Source organism: Podarcis erhardii (genome assembly GCF_964252035.2).
Source record: "Podarcis erhardii genome assembly, chromosome: 2".
NCBI lineage: Eukaryota > Metazoa > Chordata > Lepidosauria > Squamata > Lacertidae > Podarcis > Podarcis erhardii.
In genome coordinates this window covers 104,418,559-104,438,464 of record NC_138498.1, presented here as the reverse complement: position 1 = coordinate 104,438,464, position 19,906 = coordinate 104,418,559, and the positions used below count along the sequence as shown (strand labels likewise).

At 43.4% G+C, this 19,906-nt stretch overlaps 1 protein-coding gene across 7 annotated transcripts in view; it reads right to left on the bottom strand.

Moving 5' to 3' along the window:
• FHIT (fragile histidine triad diadenosine triphosphatase) overlaps positions 1-19,906 on the bottom strand; it is a 1,027,317-nt gene that overhangs the window by 681,331 nt on the left and 326,080 nt on the right. Inside the window, exon 1 of one of the 7 annotated variants that reach the window (XM_081854050.1) lies at positions 8,559-8,577. The exons of the other annotated variants lie outside the window; for them this stretch is intronic. The gene's annotated coding sequence lies outside the window, so the exon portion shown is untranslated. Of the gene's footprint in view, positions 1-8,558; positions 8,578-19,906 lie in introns of those variants that run through there. 7 annotated transcript variants of the gene reach the window in all.

The following is a 19,906-nucleotide window of genomic DNA, read 5'->3' as shown; positions in this document are numbered from 1 at the left end:
CGGCCCTGCTGCAATAAATTCTAAAAACAGCCACAGAAAAGGGCACGTCAGCCCCTGGTGTTAAAGGCAGAAGCTCTCTGTCATTCAGTTGACATGTTGAATGACATGTGAGGAGAGCCAAGCTAGCTAGCCTCAGTGTCGTGTGTACATCACTAACGCCCTTCCCCACACTAATGTTTGTCAAGGGGAAGCCTTCAGACATGGAACTATGAACATGCAGTTGGTGGGGATGAGGGTGGACAGGTGTTGTGAGATGGAGGGGGTAGTTAGTGTGGCCTCACTTTCCTCTTACGTGTTACGAACATAGGAAGCCGCCTTATACTGAGTGACACCATTGGGGCATCTTGCTCAGTATCATCTGCACTGATTGGCTATGGCTCTCCAGGACTTCAGACAAGGCTTCTCTCCCAACGCTACCTGGAGATGCCTGGATTCAAAACTGCAACCCTCTGCATGCAAAGTAGCTGCTCTACCACAAAGCTATGATCCTCCAATCAACACAACCCAAAACAGATGACGTCCTTTCCCAAAAGTACACTTGAGGGTGCAGGAGAAGAGTTTAGAAGGCTTCAAACAATGGCCTTAGGATTTATCTTTTCCCCCACCACCCTATAATATTACCACAAATCTAAATATCACTTTCAGCCTAAGGGTCCAAGTAGCCAATGAAAACCAACAATGTTTTTACATTGGGGTGACACATGAAACTTATCCACAGAGGCCAAATAATTTTTTATGTTCTCCATGGGGTGCCTTAGCAACAAAACTACAGAAGGAGTCAATAACTTCCACTTCACTTGAATAAAACATAGTTCAGGATGGAAAGCAAGGGAAAGAAGATCAAGGCACATCAAAGGCAATCACGAAGCTCCACACCAGAGTTAACATGACACTCACAAGGTAGACAGAAAGACTCTTTAATGTTACAAGCCGTTACTTCAGAGGCATACGTAAACGAAACGTATGTTCGCTCTCCACGCAGCGAGCCCAGAAATCTTGGGGGGGAATGGAGAAAAGTGGCCAGACACCACTGAATCTTTCCCCCTCCCCTGCACCCCCCCCCCCCAATTCATTAAAACGAATGGAAACGAAAGACAAGGTTATCGTCTTGGAGTGCATTCACATGACCGCCATAGAGCTCAGTGAAGTTGTTCCCAACACCCAACATGTTTCCCAGTTCTTCCCCTCCCCAGCTGTTCACATCAGCACAGCTTCATTTATGTCAGATTCATTTCTGTTTGTGTATACACTAGTGGGGCATTGACAGGGGTGGCAATGCCTTTACCCTACGCAAAGGTGTTCGCACCTTGGTTAGAGAAAATTAGGAATGGCCCAAGGACTCCAATTGCCGCGAAGCTAGTTTGAATGACACTTTAATTCCAAAAACCAAGTTACTTTCTCTGTACAACTTTATTGTACATTGCCGTTTTCTATCTATATTTGGGGCGCGGGGGGTCCCTTATTATTCCTTCTGTTTTGTCTGCTTTTCGGGGGGGGGCTATCTATCTATCTATCTATCTATCTATCTATCTATCATCTATCTATCATCTATCTATCTATTTTAGCTTATTAAGCCAGGAACAATAAATCCAAAAAGGCCCATAATGTCATTCACAAGGCCTTACTTTTATTCATAAAGAGAAGATGAGGTGTGGTGCTTTAATTCCTTGCATTTTCACCATTCTTTTCCTCCGGAGTTCTTCCGCTGCCTCGTATACAACCACAAAGGCAATAATGCTTGCATGTGACACTCCATGTAACGCATGCTTGCATATACACATTTTGTCAACATCACTGTAAATGATGCCGTCCCCCATCTTACATAATAGGTAACCATTTTGCTCTTAATTTCACTGATGAGCGCTCCTTCTCGTGCTCTCTGTTTCAGTTGCATTAACAAACGAGTTTAAATTAGTCCACGTTGCCTAGTATCAATCTTGATTAATTGGTTCTTATCTCAACAGATGTTAAGGCTAACTCCAGACTGCCTTGCACGAAGTGCACCCGTAGTCCTCTGGCTTTCCAGCAAGTTCCCTGCATAAAGGCTTGTCTAAAATGATCAGATATCAGAAAAGGCCAACGGCCTTGAATGGAGGAAATGACAGGGGAGTTTGCTTCTAGGGTTCTTCTGCTGCATGTTCAAAGCACAGAACTCTCATTCATGAGACTGAGCACTTCCCGAATTAAACAAAGGAAAGGGAAATGCCTCTCTCTCAAGATGGTGGTTCTAAAAGTGCATCTATCCAGCATTGCTCTGGTAACCACTTTCCTAAGGAGCAGAAGAATCAAGAGCTCGCCTCTTAACACAGGTATTTCAGAAATGGCTCTTTGTGGACATTATTATGTCTAAAAAAAGAAAAGGAGGGGGGAATGACAGGTATTCTTTATGGGAGATGAGAGGCCTGATGGCTTTGGCAAGGTTTTATTAACATGCTAAATTAAACTCCCCTGTTAACACGGGCTGTTTGAAACTGAACAGACGCAAGATTATTGAGGCTTTACAATGAGGGAGCAGCACTTTTAATTCTGTGCATTATCCACAGACAACATCAACATCACCATGGCAACTGCACAGCCATACCATGCGAAGCGTGAATGCGCCGATCGCCAAACGTGAACTTTGCGGAAAGCACCGAGCCTGTCAAAAAGGCACCACACGCTCCTGTGGCCGTAGACTCTTCCCCGGACCTGGTGCAAAAGGAGGCCAGTGCTTTTGCAGGCTGCTTGAGGTCTAGTAGGAAGGCATCTGCCAATGAGAAACAGCGGATGAAGCTGACCAAGCCCCCTAACTAGGTAGAAGGTTGGGGCAGTGCAGGAGAGAGGACTGAGACTAGTTGGGGTTTCCTGTGGTACTGGTGCCACAAACTGGCAAGAAGCTGGGACAACTCAAGAGATAAACATATCTGAAAGCCAAATTAGACATTATATCAAAGGTCTCGTCCATTTAACTTGCACATTAAAAAAAAAAATGCAACTGGCATCAGATGGGATGTGTGTGTGTACTGATTATGTGGATCAAAGCAGATTTGGAAGGAATTTTATTTATTATTATTATTATTATTATCATTATTACTAATAATAATAATGCCCCGCCCATCTGCCTGGGTTTCCCCAGCCACTCTGGGTGGCTTACAACATATCTGAAAACGTAATAAAAACATCAGTCCTTAAAAACTTCCCTAAACAAGGCTGCCTTCAGATGTCTTCTAAAAGTCAGATAAGTCAGTCTAAAAGTCTATTTTCTTGACATCTGACGGGAGGGTGTTCCACAGGGAGGGCACAACTACTGAGAAGGCCCTCTGCCTGGTTCCCTGTAACTTTGCTTCTCGCAGGTAGGGAACCAGCAGAAGACCCTCAGAGCTGGACCTCAGTGTCCAGGGTGAGCGATGGGGGTGGAGATGCTCCTTCAGGTATACTGGGCCAAGGCCATATTGGGCTTTAAAGGTCATATTTTCTTCCCCTCCTTTGATCAAGAGGAAAATCCCTCTTATGAAGCTAGTATTTGCCTTATGGCCCTTGACTGTGCTGGCTCGGGCTGAGATGAGTTGTTGGAGTCCAACACCACCACAATTTAGCTGCCCCTGCTTTAGAGGGAATATATTTGGACTGAACAGGCAGATGATCTATTTGTTTTCTCAGCAAATCCCCTTCCCTCTCACACAGCTCCTTGGCTCTCATAATAATTTGTCTTGGAGGTACTAATTATGCACATGCACATAACCACTGCACATAATTTATTCTGACCACAGATTGTGAATTTCTCTTAGCACAATATCAAAGACGCTGCTTTCAGCAAGAAGTGTGCTTCCTTGATAATCTCTGTCAAACCACCAGGCTGTCAATGGCAACAGGTCCGCCTATCACCTGAAAACAGCACCATTCATTGTAGGCAAGTCACATCAAAGCCACCTTTGGGATGTATACCCTTAGCTGATTTTGTGCCCCGGTTCTCAGTGAAGTCTGAATGTTTACAAGGGCAATTTGAGTCTTCTATGAATACAGCAAACTGCCTCATGCCAGGTCAAGCATTTTGTTAATCAAGCTCAGTATTGCTTACTCAGACTGGCAGCAATTATCAAGGTCTTAGGCAGAGGCTTTTCTTGGCACCTGCTATCCCATCCTTCCTCCAGAAACCTCAAGGCAGTTAGCTGCAAAGATAAAGCTCTAAATGAACCATTTAAAATACCCCTTGCAGCCTTACTCTAAAACAGCAGCAGGAAATGACAGGGCATAACAAAAATTGCTATAACGATGACACACTATTGAAAGCACCGCACCAGTTTCACCTACTAAGAAATACTTTTCTTAATAAGGTAAACTCAAAGCAACTCCCTGCCCCCAAAATTCAAAAGACACAGTAAAACCGCCCAAATCACCTATTTATGGCCCACCAAGCTGAACACAGGGGGACGCAGGTGGCGCTGTGGGTTAAACCACAGAGCCTAGACTTGCCGATCAGAAGGTCGGTGGTTCGAATCCCCGTGATGGGGTGAGCTCCCGTCGCTCAGTCCCTGCTTCTGCCAACCTAGCAGTTCGAAAGCACGTCAAAGTGCAAGTAAATAAATAGGTACTGCTCCAGCGGGAAGGTAAACGGCGTTTCTGTGCGCTGCTCTGGTTTGCCAGAAGCGGCTTAGTCATGCTGGCCACATGACCCGGGAGGTGTACACCGGCTCCCTCAGCCAATAAAGTGAGATGAGCGCCACAACCCCAGAGTCGGTCACGACTGGACCTAATGGTCAGGGGTCCCTTTACCTTTTAAGCTGAACACAGGATATATATATAGTGCCCTCTGTGGTCCTGAAACATCCTGTTTTTACTTCAGTGCCCGCAAAAAAAAGAGGAACCTCAATAAATCATGGCTGATGGGACTGTGTTTGGCTTGGGGGCAAGAAGCTGTGCTTAGGTTTGGGCTTAGGCCCTGCTCCGACTCCTCTCCAGCCTAGGCTCCTAAAGAGACATCAAGGAGAGCTGATCTGTACCATGCTTGTGGAACAAGACTCAGCCCACAAGCAAATTTGCTGCTGGGAATCTGTGCCTGGCAAGCAGCTTAAGACACTGTTGGTGCCAGTCTCTCGAGCTGCCAAAGCCATTGACAAGAAGCCCTCAGGATAGCACACCTATTTTAGCACAATAAGCATTGCATCCTCCTGGGCTGCGTTCCAGCTCTTTAGCTAAGATAAATTTCTGCTGCTTCCTCTGTGAGCCGTTCTAAAGCCAGCTTCTCCCCCTCCCTTGCAGATAAGCGGCAAATTTGCTTCTAAGCCCCCCCCCCCGGAAAACCCCATCCTAACTCCTTCCCCTTGCAAGATTTATATGAAATATGCTGAGCCACACTTCCACAGGCCGTTTAATGCTTCTCCCTTCAAACAAAAATTACACTCTGTCACAGGAATGTTCGTTACTTCTGAAGTGGGAGAACAGCTTCGGTAAAAGCAACTTCAGCTTAGAGGTCCCCAGCGGTCCTGAGCGTTTCCTGTGCTTTGTCATTCGGTGTTATTCCAAGCGAACATACAAGGTCACTTCCTGGCTATGCAAAAAAAGGGGGGGGCTGAGAAACCAAGAGTTTTGACTGTCCTCAGGGATGCCCCTGTTTATCCAGTCCAGTTATCGGATACCTAGAGAAGAGGTAGAAAAGACCTGGAGAAGAAGTCTACCCATTTTTCCACAGATGGGATGACTGGATTTGCCCCAAAGACAAGACTGCTGTCCATTAGCAGATGAAGGTGAGAACAAGAGGAATTCTTCACCGATCACAAAAAAGAAAATTGCTGCACTCTTCATAGATAGATGATAGATAGATAGATAGATAGATGGATGGATGATAGATAGATAGATAGATAGATAGATAGATAGATAGATAGATAGATGATAGATAGATGATAGATAGATAGTGTTCCTGATGCAAATCTTCACTCACTCCTTTTCCCATGGTGGGGAGGAAGGCACCTTTTGTGGTTCACCTCAGGTGCAAAAATGTCTTGAGTTGGTCCTGGGTAGCAGGAAGCAGTGGCTTCAGAAAGGAGAGTCCCAAAGAGGGCATCATTCTATCACCAACAACCTCTGTGTGCCATGGAGGAGGAGGAGGAACTCCAGTGCTGAACAGAGTTGCAATTCTAAGTTTTTCCTTAATATCTAATGCCAGCAAGGTTAGCTGCTATCCACACCAGGATTTGCAGAATTTGTGAGTGTTGAGGAACCCTCCCATCTGAAAAGACCCTAACTTGTCGCATTTGATAGTTAAATCTTGCTTCCCTGGTAGGAAATTTGAGGAACCAGATTCTTTTGAGGGAGCAGCAAAAACCTGCAGAGGAACCAAGCTGTTTGCTTGGCTTTGATCTAGCAACTGAGCTCTTGGATGCTTAATTACTAGTAGCAATGTGCAAAACAAAAAACAAAACTGCTGAGGTTAAACGAACCAGAAACAATTGACAAACTAGATTTATCAGCTAGATGAGGTGCAATTTAAAACCTGTACACAAGGCAGGTCTGAATCATGCATAAGTTCTCTGTGTGCTCGCATGTATTTGTGTTTTTAATAACAGGATTAGTGTGTTGTGTTCCAGTCTTCTATTTTATTTAAGTTCTCCCTGACTTCAGTACTTTCTTCTCCTTTTCAGTCATTGGCAAGTACCAATCACTTCTCTGGGCATCTATACAAGAAGCTGTCCTGAAATGACTGAGGTTTGAGAATTTGCCCTAACCGGAGGGACCACTAGGGGCGCATCAGAAGATGGCTGACAATAACATCTCTCCGACCCACACGAGGTAAATTGGAGGCTGTTATGGGAGTAAATAGCCTCCCTACTCCCCCCAGGATTGTGGTGGGGGACTGCCCTTGCCTGCTGTGCCCTATACCACCCCCGAATTTGTGGGGATGGGGGCACTAGGCACAATGCCCTCCTGTGGGATTTCGGCGCTCCTGGACGCCGTCTCTGATCCGTGCCACTAGCTGCAAGAACTTCAAAAGAAACAATTTGGATGAAGCGAATGCACATGTTTCAAGGAAGAAGGGGGAGTAAAGACTGCTAACAGAAGAAATCTCTGATAAAACAAGACGAGTCGGAGGAACAAGTATAAATCATGAGAAGATACGCCAAGACTCGGTATGGCAAAGGGACTGATGGGGGAGGGGGGAAAACTTTCCTTTCTTTCCCTTATGTGATTAAACAAGAATCCCCCCCCCCTCACAAGTCAGAAATGTCTTTTTAAGGACTTAAGCTGTGGATTTAAGGCTGTGTGGAGATAAACTTTCGAACCAAAGCATGTTTTAAGAAGAGCGTGGAATGTATAAGGGCTTTGGAATGACGCAGTTAAAAATTCCGTCGCCATATTGGGAAGTTCTGTCAGAGGACTTAAGTCTGAGAGGAGAAATAGAGAAATAGAGCTGTTTTTATATTGTGGGTGAAACTCCTCAGTGGGACTTAAGAACGACAGTTCTGTAATTAATGATGGAAAGAGCACTGTTATCTATGAAGGCGATGATATATGGAAACCATCTCGATTTGAGGATTGGAAGAACGGAAAAATTCACACAGGATTATTATTGGTGTTTATCGGCTTAAGGAGACTATCAGAAGAGATCATAAAGAAAAAAGAGAAAATATATGAACAAGATGTGATGTGGAAACAGCAAGATAAGACTGGATAGAATTATGAACTTTGTCTGGACTGATTTGGACATTAACGCAGTGGCAAGAAGATGATCAGAATCCCCCTTCGGATCTTGAAATATGGGTTCCCTCAACAAAATTTAAAATTCAGCTTTGTAATTCAGAATCTATGTGATGTGATGTGATTTGATTTTATTTGATTGGCCGGTTAATAAAAATTATTATTTTTTAAAAAAAGAGAGAATTTGCCCTAACCGACAACATAGTGGTCTGCCCTTGAGTAGATCACTCTTTAATCATAGAGCTTATCTAAAAATCCACAGTAGTTTCTACTTTCTTTTACTTTTTTGCTCTCAGAAGCACAAGTAGTACAATAAAAGCTATATAAACACACCAAAGTAGGCCTGTTTCACTCCCATTCCCGGGTAAGCATCTCTATCATGTTCCACTTGTGACATAAAACTACATCCACTACTAATCCCCTTGTAATTTGCTCAAATTAATTCATTGTCTATTTCCTGCCTAATCAACTCCTACTTAGTGCCAAGTGTTAAGTACTGCAGTAAAACATCACCTTCATTCCGTCGCTGTACATTTACGACAGATATCATGTGACTTCCCAACACACTGTCACAACTCTTCCAGTTGCAGAGACTGAAAAGCAGCCACAACGACGTCTTGGCCGTGTCAGCGGCAAAGGTCAAGCTTTCGAGATTTCAAGCTCCTTATGCAGAGTGCGTACCTTGGCAGCAATCGCCAGCTGTAGCTGTTCACGCAATAATAGAGAGAACCAGGCAAAAAAACTAAGGATTGAGAAAGTACTGTTCTGTGGATGGTAGAATATCACCCCCTTGCCCTATGCAGTGAAAGCTAATATGTCACAGTATTATTATTATTATTATTATTATTATTATTAAATAGAATTCTCCTGAGTTTTCAAAAGCTTACTTTTCAGAGGGCTGGGGTGGTGTGGAATGCTTCCCTAAATCCCTCGGTGTGTGTTTCTTCACTCTTTTTGCTGCTGTTGCTGCATGTGCAGTCACTCTCCCCACTGCTTAGTATTATTAGTATTGCTTCCTGTTTCTGTTTTCACTCTGAGTTGGTTTCCGGAGAGGCACCAGAGTAAGTTTCCTGCCTGGAAAGAGCACCAGGGGGACGGGGACTGCCAAGCAGCAGTAGGGAAAGGATGCTAGCACGGTAGGTAGGCTGTAATCCATCCTTGTTTGCAGTAGGGATGGGGGGAGAATTTTGGTTCAGTTCATTTTAATGAGAACCAACCTAATCGGCACTTCCCAGGACAGTGCAGAATCCAAAGTGATGCATTCTTTGAAATTCATCCTTCTCTGAATTTTGCAAGAGAGTGTGTGTGTGTGTGTGTGTGTGTGTGTGTGTGTAAGGAGCTGGTAAAAATAACACTAGACAAGAGTTTCAAAAAGCATGGGGGAAATGCAGAGAATACTTCACAAAACAGTGCCCTAAAATACATACCTGTGTCAGCATCGCCCTTGAGCCAGTGTACCAACTGGGCTCATGCACTACAGCCCCGACTGGGCTAAGCGAGCTGGGTAGCACTGCCAGAGACCTCCTTTCCCACAGGAACAGGTCACAGTGCTGTGGACTCACAGCTTGGAGCTGAGAGCACCGGATTCACTGTCTCAATAATACAGTCGTTGCGCAGCAGCGTTTTGCAGAGTCTTGCAGAGTATAAACCACTCGGAGAGCAGCCCTGTAAAGTATCTTCCTTTTATTCTATAACTACAGCTATAATACAAAACTATATACAGAGCTAAATATTCTGAGCATAAATCAATGCTATACTCTGAGTGCCTGCAGTTGCTCGTAGCAGCAACCTTATCTCTAAACACGATCTCTTGCACTCACTCTCCGATACACTGACTGACTCTCTCTCACACACAGATTCACTCACTTGACTAATTAAGTAGAGAGCAGTACATTGCTCCTCCTCTCTGTAGAGTCAGCAGAGACCTCAGGAGATCATCAGGAGATTCTTGGGTATGGGAGGGGTGAAATCTCCTCAACCTGGACTTGTTTCGATTAATGTCTGCAGGAGACTTTGTGGATATTTAAGTTATAATTAGAAAAATCTTAATAATTATTCATAAAGGAAACAGTTTATAAGAAGTAAATAAGGAAGCCAGATACAGGATAAAGGAAGTCTTTTATTTGGTTGTTTTTATTGTTGTATGTTATGCTCACTGTATGTTATGTTCATGTTTAATGAGGGTGGATTTGTGTACTGGGGGTGGGGGGGTTATGCTATGTTATAAATAAAATTCCAATAAAATTCCAATAAAAATTTTAAAAAATAAATAAATAAAAATGCTTTCTTGCAAAAGGTGCATACTAACAAAGATGTCTATATTAGGAGCAATGTGCACTAAAAAGCTGTCAAAAATGTATGTTTAATTTTAACGAGGACTGCTTTTAAAAAATAAAAATAAAATAATTGACAGCTGATGCAGAAATGTGGATTGGGAAAAGGAGAAACTGAGGGAAACCCAAACTGATACATTTTCTGATTCCTAGTTTGCACCACCCCAATTACTGAACCTGTCCCCAATTTGTCTGTGAATTGAATGGGGGGGGGGAATTGGGGGTGGGGGTGGATGAGTCAACCGTAACATGGATTAATTCTTTGGTCATCAAGGTGAGCCGTGTTTTTCAAACAGAATGTATTGAGGCTTAAATCCCCAAACAACTATTTGCTTCTCAGCAGGATCTAACATGAACAGGGATTTCCTTTGCTGGCAAAATCTCGCTTTGGTACAAGGGTGGAGAGAGCAGACCATTCATCTGAAAGCGTGTGCAGGGCACCCACCTGAGGTTCGACTCTAGGACTCCTCGTGTAACCTTTTGTTGCTAAACTAGGATAGAGGAGAGAAGCCTTCAGCAATCACAGCGGGTCCATTGAGCAGACATTGTTTTAGTGATGATGGAGCGGCTCCTTTTCCTATCCATCAATAGAAACTTCCTTCAGCTACCGAATCTCGCTCAAACAGGTAGTTCTCTCTTGGAAGCTTCGCTGTACGCTTTCATTCTCAGAGGGCGCAAGGGGAGATAACAAAAGCAGTACCCTGAAGCAAAACTGCCTGGCTACAGTCAGAAAAATGGCCTCAGGTTACTCTGCAGCTCTTCTTCCTTCTCCCAGGAACAGCACATCTTGCTTTCATTGTTGCGGGGGGAAAGCTGAACTTCTGTTGAATATACGGAGCTGTTTGTTCACCATGGTAATTAGACATCTTTTACAACTAGGAGAACTGCAACTTCCCCCCATAATCCATACACAGCATGCTGGAAAGAATATTTTCTCTCCAGTTAGGTGGCTATTTTGAGTGCAATATTTATCAGCATTGGGAAGCGAAAGGAACATGTAACAAAACACTCTTAAAACATGCATCGAACAAAACTGTGGGTGTTCCTAATTGCCCTGGTGTGAAATATTCTAAACTTTAAGGTCGGCCATAGATTAATGTTGCACAATGGAGGCCTCTTTATGCAGGGCTGCCTTGAGCTTATGCACCACTTGGGAATGAATCCTCAGGACCACAGAATGCATATTGCATACAGTTTTAAATGTATCAGTGTCAGAACAGCACTTTCAGGTAAACACCCTCACTTACATGAACTCATACATGGACTTCCTAACAGCAACCTCTTCATAATATCTGAATATTGATGAAAAGCGAGATAATGGCTTGCATAAAGCCACCTAAGTAATTCTGTGGCTGAAGTGATATCTTTCCACCATGCTACAGGAGTCGCCAACTTCTTTAAGGCCCGTGGATGCATTTGGAGTTTTAAGCGAGGGTCATAGGCTCTGTCACCCAGGACAGCCCCACCCCTACAGAGAGGCAGAACAAGAAAAAGTATGTTGTTTTTGTTGTTTTATGCATTTGGTAGTCAATTTTTTTTTAAAGGCGTCTAACAGACATAACCAGGTAGAATATAAACAGGTTAGGTGAATTAAAATTCCATTCCAAAGAAACAACAACCCACGTACAATTTGTTGTTGTTTAGTTGTTTAGTCGTGTCCGACTCTTCGTGACCCCATGGACCAGAGCATGCCACGTACAATACAAAATGCCTAAATTGCTTACCCAATGTTACAATAAAAGGACAAGTCTTACCCCACCCCGCTAAGAGATGAGCACCACAGTATTTGCCAATTTAACCACCACAAATGGAATAAAAATGTTAGCCTTGTACCTAAAAATTGACAATGATGGTGTTTGACGTGGTTCCCTGGGGAGCAAATTCCACAAATGGGGGAACATGTCACTGAAAAAGCCCGTTTTAATGAAACCATACAAACAAACACACACACACAATCACACACACAGAGAGAGAGAGACCCCACTTTTACAAGGGATCTGAGTAAACACTGCATCCAGTAGAATTAATGATGAGCCTTGAAAAACACAGAGTTGAAAGAAAAGGAGCATATTCCAACTTCCTCCCTTCAGGTCTAGGTAATTATTGGGGTAGGAAAAAAGGATGCCATGCTCACTGCCTTGTGACCAAATGGGTGGGTGGGAATCAGAGGCTTAATGTGTGCCAGATGAAAACCACGTGGTTGCCACACTGGAGACCCAAGCTGCATGTAGTATTACAGCCCCCAAACAAGTGTCAAGCTCCACTACTGGAGATCTACAGGGATCTCAAGGGATCTTTCCCTATCTGTCTATAGAGTGGTACCTCAGTTTTCGAATGTAATCCATTCCGGAAGACCGTTTCAAGTTCCGAAATGTTCAAAAACTGAGGTGCAAAGGGCAGCCTGCAAATTTAATAGAGAAAACTGGGGAAAATAACATATACACTCAGCGGAAGCCATTCAACTTCTGAGGCGTGTTTGAAAACAGAATCATTTACTCCCAGGTTTACGGCGTTCGAGTTCCAAAACGTTTGTCAACAGAGACGTTCAAAAACCGAGGTACCACTGTAACACTATACTAAGAAATTCACCAGCTCACATGGAAGATAACCCATCTGAGTGTTACCATATCAAGAGAGCAGGCAATGCTGTTTTGTCAATCTAGCAGCTCGTATTTTTCACCTGTCACTGTTTGCTATCCATGTTTCTCACCCACTTACTTACTATTTTTATGGTCCGTGCCATGAGGATACAAGAATTTTTTTTTTAATAATTTTTTTTAGAAGAGAGAGAAATACCTGTTTCAAAAGTAACGGCCACTGACAGATATAATGGGCCTGAGAAATCACTCTCAAACCAATTCAAGACAAACCGGACGCTCCATGCAGGATGGGGGGGGGGACACAAGCAACAGTGTAGCAGATGTTTACATTCATGTGAGAAGGGATGATGTAACGTAACATAGCGGGCAGGGATGCACAAATCTACCAATTTCAGTTTCTCTCAGCTTCTCATTTTTCCAATCTTCAGTTTAGCTGTCAAAACTTTCACCTCAGTTTGCAATTTTTTTTTTTAAAAAAAAGAAAAAGTCTGCATGAAAATTCATATTCCCCTTGAATGCAAATTTCTCCTAATATACAGACCCTTGCACGCAATTTTGCCTCATATGCACATTTTTGCAAAGTGAATTTGCCTAATAAAATGCACTTCTGTTTGCTATTTTCATGAATATGTGACTTTATATGCACACTTTACTCTAAAATATGCATTTTTGTATGCATTTCTTGGCTGGGAAACTGCATTGAAAAATTGAGACACATGCAGATTTTGAAGGATGGCTGTGATCCAGTTTGTGCATTGCTTCAGAAAGTGTGAATTAGGTAGATTCGCCTTCTGAAGAGGAACAGTAAGACTAAAGGGGAACCTGCAGTTCCATGGAGGAAAAACCTGTGCAGCAGACCTGTGAAAAAAATGGACCTATTTAAATTTCATATAACAGCATTTTTCCGCACTTGTTCCTCGCACCCCATCTTCAGAATTATTGTCTTTCTTAGCTAAATACATCCAGCATTTCTGCTGATACTGCTCTAGGAGATGCTGTGAAAAAAGGGGCTTTGGTCTCTGCACCTGATTGGTTCTTACAGTCACCCAGACCCTGAAATATATGCAAATTGTTTGGTTTAATTCTGGGGGGAGTCAGATAAACATGGTCTTGGCTGGCTGGCTGGCTGGCTGGCTACAACATGCCTGAAAAGCCGGTATCATTCTTTCAGATCCCAGACTCCTCTTCTCCCTGGATTTAGCCTGAACATAGTGACACAAAAACATCTCTGTCTCTCACACAACTTTGTGTGGGAAAAGTTGTGTGAGAGACAGAGATATCTCTGTGTCACTCACTATGTTCAGACTGAATCCAGGGAGGAGGGGAGTCTGGGATTTGACAGAAAGATACAGTGGAACCTTGGTTTTCAAGTGTCTCAGAAGCTGAACATTTCGGAAGCCAAACGCTGAAAACCTGGAAGTAAATGCTCTCGTTTTCGAACGCACCTCAGAAGTTGAATGGCTTCCGCTGTGTGTTTTTCTTTTTTCTCAGTGGATTTTGCCGACTGCCCATTGCTCCTTGGTTTTCAAATGTTTTGGAAGTCGAACGGTCTTCCGGAATGGATAACGTTCGAAAACCGAGGTTCCACTGTACCGACTTTTCCAGCTTGTAGTCAGCCAGCCGTGATAATTGTAGTCGGCCAGCTTGTTGTAAACTGACAGCTAAGAAAGCACTGCACACAAAGGGTGCTTGGAATTGCAACCCAGGAGGATGCAAATAGGCGGTGGACTGTAACCGATCCCACTGGCCTTAAAATGTACAGGCCTTAAAATGTCAGGAGTCCTTTAGAGAGACATTGTGGAGATTGTTGGATGCTGAGGAAAAATGTGGGGGTGATCGGGGAGCTGGATGACCCAGGAAAGGGAGCTAGCGGGCTGGAGGATGAGCACTCCCCAAGAGTGCTGCCATATCAGGTACCTTCCTATTTGATGCACCACACTTGCTAATACCATGGATGGAATTCAAAGTAGTGCTAAGGAGACTGCAAGCATCTTCCCCTTCTCCCCCCACAAGCTGTTCTGGGGTTATCCCGAACCCCTAGAACTAATTTCATGGTGCATGGGAGGAGCAAAGGCAGGAAAAGCATTGTTGCTGTAGCAGGACTCGTTGTGCCAGCTCCCACTAGTGCAACTTTTCAGTTGAATCAGGTCCTGTTTTGGATACTATATGCTGGCTGAGTTACTACATGGGCCACCTGGGTCCTGAAAGTGTCACTGCTTTCAACATTAATGAGCAGTGACCAAACAGGCAAGGTGGAGGACTGGGTTTCTGTAGGGTAATTTGCATTTCAATATTAGTTTAAATTTCTACACTATACATGAATCGGTGATTAATGCTAATCCATTACTTACATAGCAATCTGCATTCATCATCATTATCACTGGTTATAATACCGCCTTCTTTTTAAGCAACTGTGCTCTGGTGATTTCTCTCTCTCTCTCTCTCCCGCCCCTTTTTCCAAATATAAGAACAAGCATAGGCAAACTCGGCCCTCCAGATGTTTTGGGACTACAGCTCCCATCAACCCTAGCTAACAGGACTAGTGGTCAGGGATGGTGGGAGTTGTAGTCCCAAAACATCTAGAGGGCCGAGTTTGCCCATGCCTGGATAAGAATAAGCACCACTGAACTCAAGGCAAACTTATATATGTCTAGCCACAAGTAAGTTAGTTGGACAAAATTTCCCACTAAAAATCACTAAAACTTAAGGCAAGACTAACTTGCCTAGTTGATCATAATGGGGCATAATTCTGATGAGTTCGAAAACAACCCGCTGGATCTGTGTGTTGTATCCAGAGGTTGCACAAGTGGAAACAGCTCGTGCAACTGACTCCATCTTCCTTTAAACCCCTTCACCCTGACCATGCTTTTCAGAAGTCACAGTTCAAACAGTGTGGAAAGGGGTGCTGTGTCACAGAGAGCTACAGTAAGAGGTGAGAAATTACCTAAAACTGGGCAGAGGCAGCACCACTTCACACAGCCCAGTGTGCAACATAGCACATACTGCCCAAGGGGATAGTGATCTGGGGAGGGTTTTAGTACAGAAGAAAGCAGTGAGGAGGATGAGAAGAAAAAGATCACCCCAGTCTTCAAGTTGCTAGAACTCATTGTGTAGGGCTCTCCTGTCATGCCTGTCCTATCTCCCTCCCCAAATTTAAAAGCTTCACGTGATCAGATATAGGATAGTGGAGGAACTGCCGGATAAACAGTCATGTACAGTGGTACCTCGGGTTACATACGCTTCAGGTTACAGACTCCGCTAACCCAGAAATAGTACCTCGGGTTAAGAACTTTGCTTCGGGATGAGAACAGAAATCGTGCTCCAGCGGTGTGACAGCAGCAGGAGGCCCCATTAGCTAAAGTGGTGCTTCAGGTTAAGAACAGTTTCAGGTTAAGAACGGACCTCCAGAACGAATCAAGTACTTAACCCGAGGTACCACTGTACATTTAATCTCCTATCACATATTCTGTCTGCTATGAACTGTGTTACTCTTCTGAGACAGCTTCCCAACAGGAAAGTGTGGTAGCTCAGTGGTAGAGCATCTACTTTGGGTGCAGAAGGTTCAATCACCAGTATCTCCAGGCAGGGATGAAATCCAGTCTGAAATCCCAGAGACTGGCTGCCAATCAGAGTGCACAGTACTGATCGAGATAAACCAATGGTCTGGCTCAGTATAAGGAAGCTGCCTCCATTCCTATGACAAGGGTCAAAAGTTTCAGCTCTTGGGGAGGCCCTCTTGGCTAACACAGATAGCAAAACTGAAGAGTTTTCTCCCACTTCCCTTTATTTTCTCAGTACAGTCAAACCTCAGTTGTCGAACGTAATCCGTTCCGGAAGACCGTTCGACTTCCAAAACATTCGACAACCAAGGCACGGCTTCCAATTGGTTGCAAGAGCTTCTTGCACCCAAGCGGAAGCTGCGTCAGATGTTCGGGTTCCAAAAAACATTCAAAAATCGGAGCAGTTTTTTGGTGTTTGGGAACTGAAACGTTCGAAAATGGAGCCGTTCGAGAACCGAGGTTTGACTGTAATATGGCAATTCAAACAAAACTGGGCAGATAAAAACCACAAATAAAGCAACACAGGTTTGATTGTTCTGTAATAAGAATAAAAGTTTGCGGAGCACATGTGCCTTTAAAACAATTAAGCAAAGGAATAGCATTTTACAAGCCCACGAGCAAAGGCAGAAAAGAAAATCGGGAGGGAACAACCCACTGTTTGATGAAGCGGTCTGAAACACTCAAACATGTGAGCTCACTGACATAAATTGATTCGCTTTAACCTTCAGTAGGTCTCTAGAAACCAAACGGTATTTCATAATTTATTATATAATCTATTAAAACAGTGAAAGGGGAAAAATCTCTGTCTCTCACTCGCTCCCTGGCCCAGAGGCTATTTCTAACTTTCAGTTCATTCTCAAGTGGACAAAATTGAGAACTGAAAATAAACAAGACTGAAGGCAATGTGTCTACATTTCCTGGCCATCTATCAGTTTCCTATCATCCACCCAAATTACTTTTAGGCATGACGGCTCTTCCACAGAAATAGAAAAAAACCTAATTAATCCCCAGAGAGAAGTACTAATAAGCACTTGGCCTTTCATCTCCAGTGGCCTTGATCGCAGCGTGTCCCTTGGTGAAATCCATCCAATCAGTGGGCATCATGCCACCCATCACCACATCTCCAAGTCTTAGTTCTCTGTGGAGTGAAGGTGCAAGTTAATTGGCGTTCACTCAAACGTCAGACCCCTTTGCTGGAATTGTGGGCCATAAGTTAATGAAATTATGCACCAATTCAAAACCTGGCAGGTTTTCAAAATTAAATCTTGGAGATGCAAACTTTCACACGCTGTCAGACACAACTCGGCACGCTCTATATTTTCTCCATTTCAGAGAAAAGCAGAGAATGGTTGGGCTCTATGCAAAACTAACTGACCCAACTCTTGACGGTAAAAAAAAGATTTAAGAAGGTTGAGCCATCCTGCTCTAAAGTCCGCCGAACCTTTTGACATACAAGAGTAGTCACTGATGATCAATCTATTTTTCATCATTCATGTAATGCCAAAGATGTAAAATACTGTGTCATCGAGCATCTCTTTCATTTAAGAGAGAGAGAAGTCTTTACAAAGCTAAAAGAAGGTAAACAACCCTCCATGAAAGAAGGAATTTACCATGACAGAAACTGACTAAAGGGCAAAGTGGCAAACTGAGCTAGAGGGGCTATTTGCTTCCCACAATTTATTCTTTAATAACTTCTACTGTAATATTTCTGGGGCACATCAAAGGACAATAACAGGCTGATGCTGGTAATCCCTCTCACATATAAAAATTTTCATTACCGAGTGTTAAAGGCATCATTCTGTCTGAGAAATGGGAATTGATAGGGGGCTGCTTTTCTCCCCCCTATCCCAGGGAAACATCTAAGCCTTTTTCTCATGGTGACACTGAGTGCTCTCACCAGAATTTGTTCTGAAGGCTGCAGATGTGCAATATGATGAAAAATCTCTTTGATAAATGTGGGGGGGGAGAAGGGGGAAGGGGGGAGGTTCAGTAGATCACTTTTCTGTATCAGGCACAGGAACTGCTTTCCATTCTAATTAACTTTAAATGCTTTTTTTGGTAAACACTTTTCTTTTCTTTTTACGAAGTTGTCAGGAACAATTTTGGCAAATAAGTCTTTTAAGACTTGATGCACTTTCCCTGCGTGTAACTAGAACATGGGGGGGGGGGGAGAAGAAAAAAGGATCATTTCAAGAAACATAACTAATAGTAAGAGTGACAACAACAACAACAACACGTAGGTAAAAGACATTTGGAAACTGGCTAAGCAAGTTCAGTGGTACCTCTGGTTACGAACTTAATTCGTTCCGGAGGTCCGTTCTTAATCTGAAATCATTCTTAACCTGAGGTACCACTTTAGCTAACGATTTCTGTTCTCATCCTCAGGTAAAGTTCTTAACCTACTTCTGGGTTAGAGGAGTCTGTAACCCAAAGTGTTTGTAACCTGAGGTATCCCTGTATAAGTTTCAATTTGAAATACTTTCCTGATCTACTTCCACCCTGAGTCTAACAAACACCTAAAACTTATGCTAGAAAATTGTGTATTTCAGATTCTATGCTGGGTTGACTGTATACAGTAAGCTTAAGAATGGCATTGGTTTTGTCACACAAAAGGCATATATACTATTAACAACATTCTATATTGAACATTCATTTGCCATACAGAATACATCTTATTGCTAGCCTATGCTCTTATAGGCTAGGTGTGGGGAACCTTTGGCCCTCCAGATGTTTCTGAACCATAGCTCCCACCAAGCCATCAAACATGGCCAATGGCCTGGCATGATGGGAGTTGTAGTTCTGCAAAATCGAACCTGAAATTACACTCCAGTTCCATGTCAAGCAGAAGACCAGCTCCTGAAAGCTGATAATGTCTGCCCCAACCCCACTTACAAAAAACCTATTAGATTGTACCCAGTCTTTAACACTTGTGAAGACAGGGAATAAATCCGAGGGCTTTATTTATTTTGGAGTACTACACAAGCTCTGGCTCCAGAGACAAGCAGATCATATCATCACGCATACCACGAGTGACTGGCATCTCCTGTGGAGAAATACAGATAACCCATTTGAAGCTTCCAGATTATACAGAGCGCCATTTAAATTCCAAGTCCTTCTTAGTCACAATTTGTGAAGCAACCACCATCACTGGGGGCTCGTCCTGTTGACATATTACATGGGCCGAGCCCCACTGTGTAAAACTAGTGTCCATGAGAGAAGAATACAACATCTCCCTATGTTTTATGAAGCAGATTAAAAACTGAGGCAAGCCGTAATGTGACCTGGCAGTTTGAGAAACATACACAAATTTCCTCTTTCACTTTATGTCTAATTTCCTTTTTTAAATGTCATTTGTAACTTCACCAGCCAGTGTCCCTCCTCACTCCCTGAACCTTTTCAAAGCACAGACATCATGTCCATTTACCTCAAAAAATAAAAATATTTTCAATGGTTCTCCTCTTCCTCCCTCTTTCTTGGTAATAATATCACGGTCATCATTCACTTATAATTGCTGCATCGGAAGTATAACAACAGGGGACACATTTGTCTCTCTTCAGCCCCAGTTTACGCAACTGACATTCCCAATGATCTCAGCTGAATCTGTCCTGAGTGATGAAACTCTTTGGGCACGATGCAGGCAAGCAAAAGCAAGCACTTTTGAGCTCCTTTGGCTTAACGGAAAGAGTAATGCACATGTTTTAGGCTGCAAACCCCACTGAACTCCATGGGACTTACTTCCAAG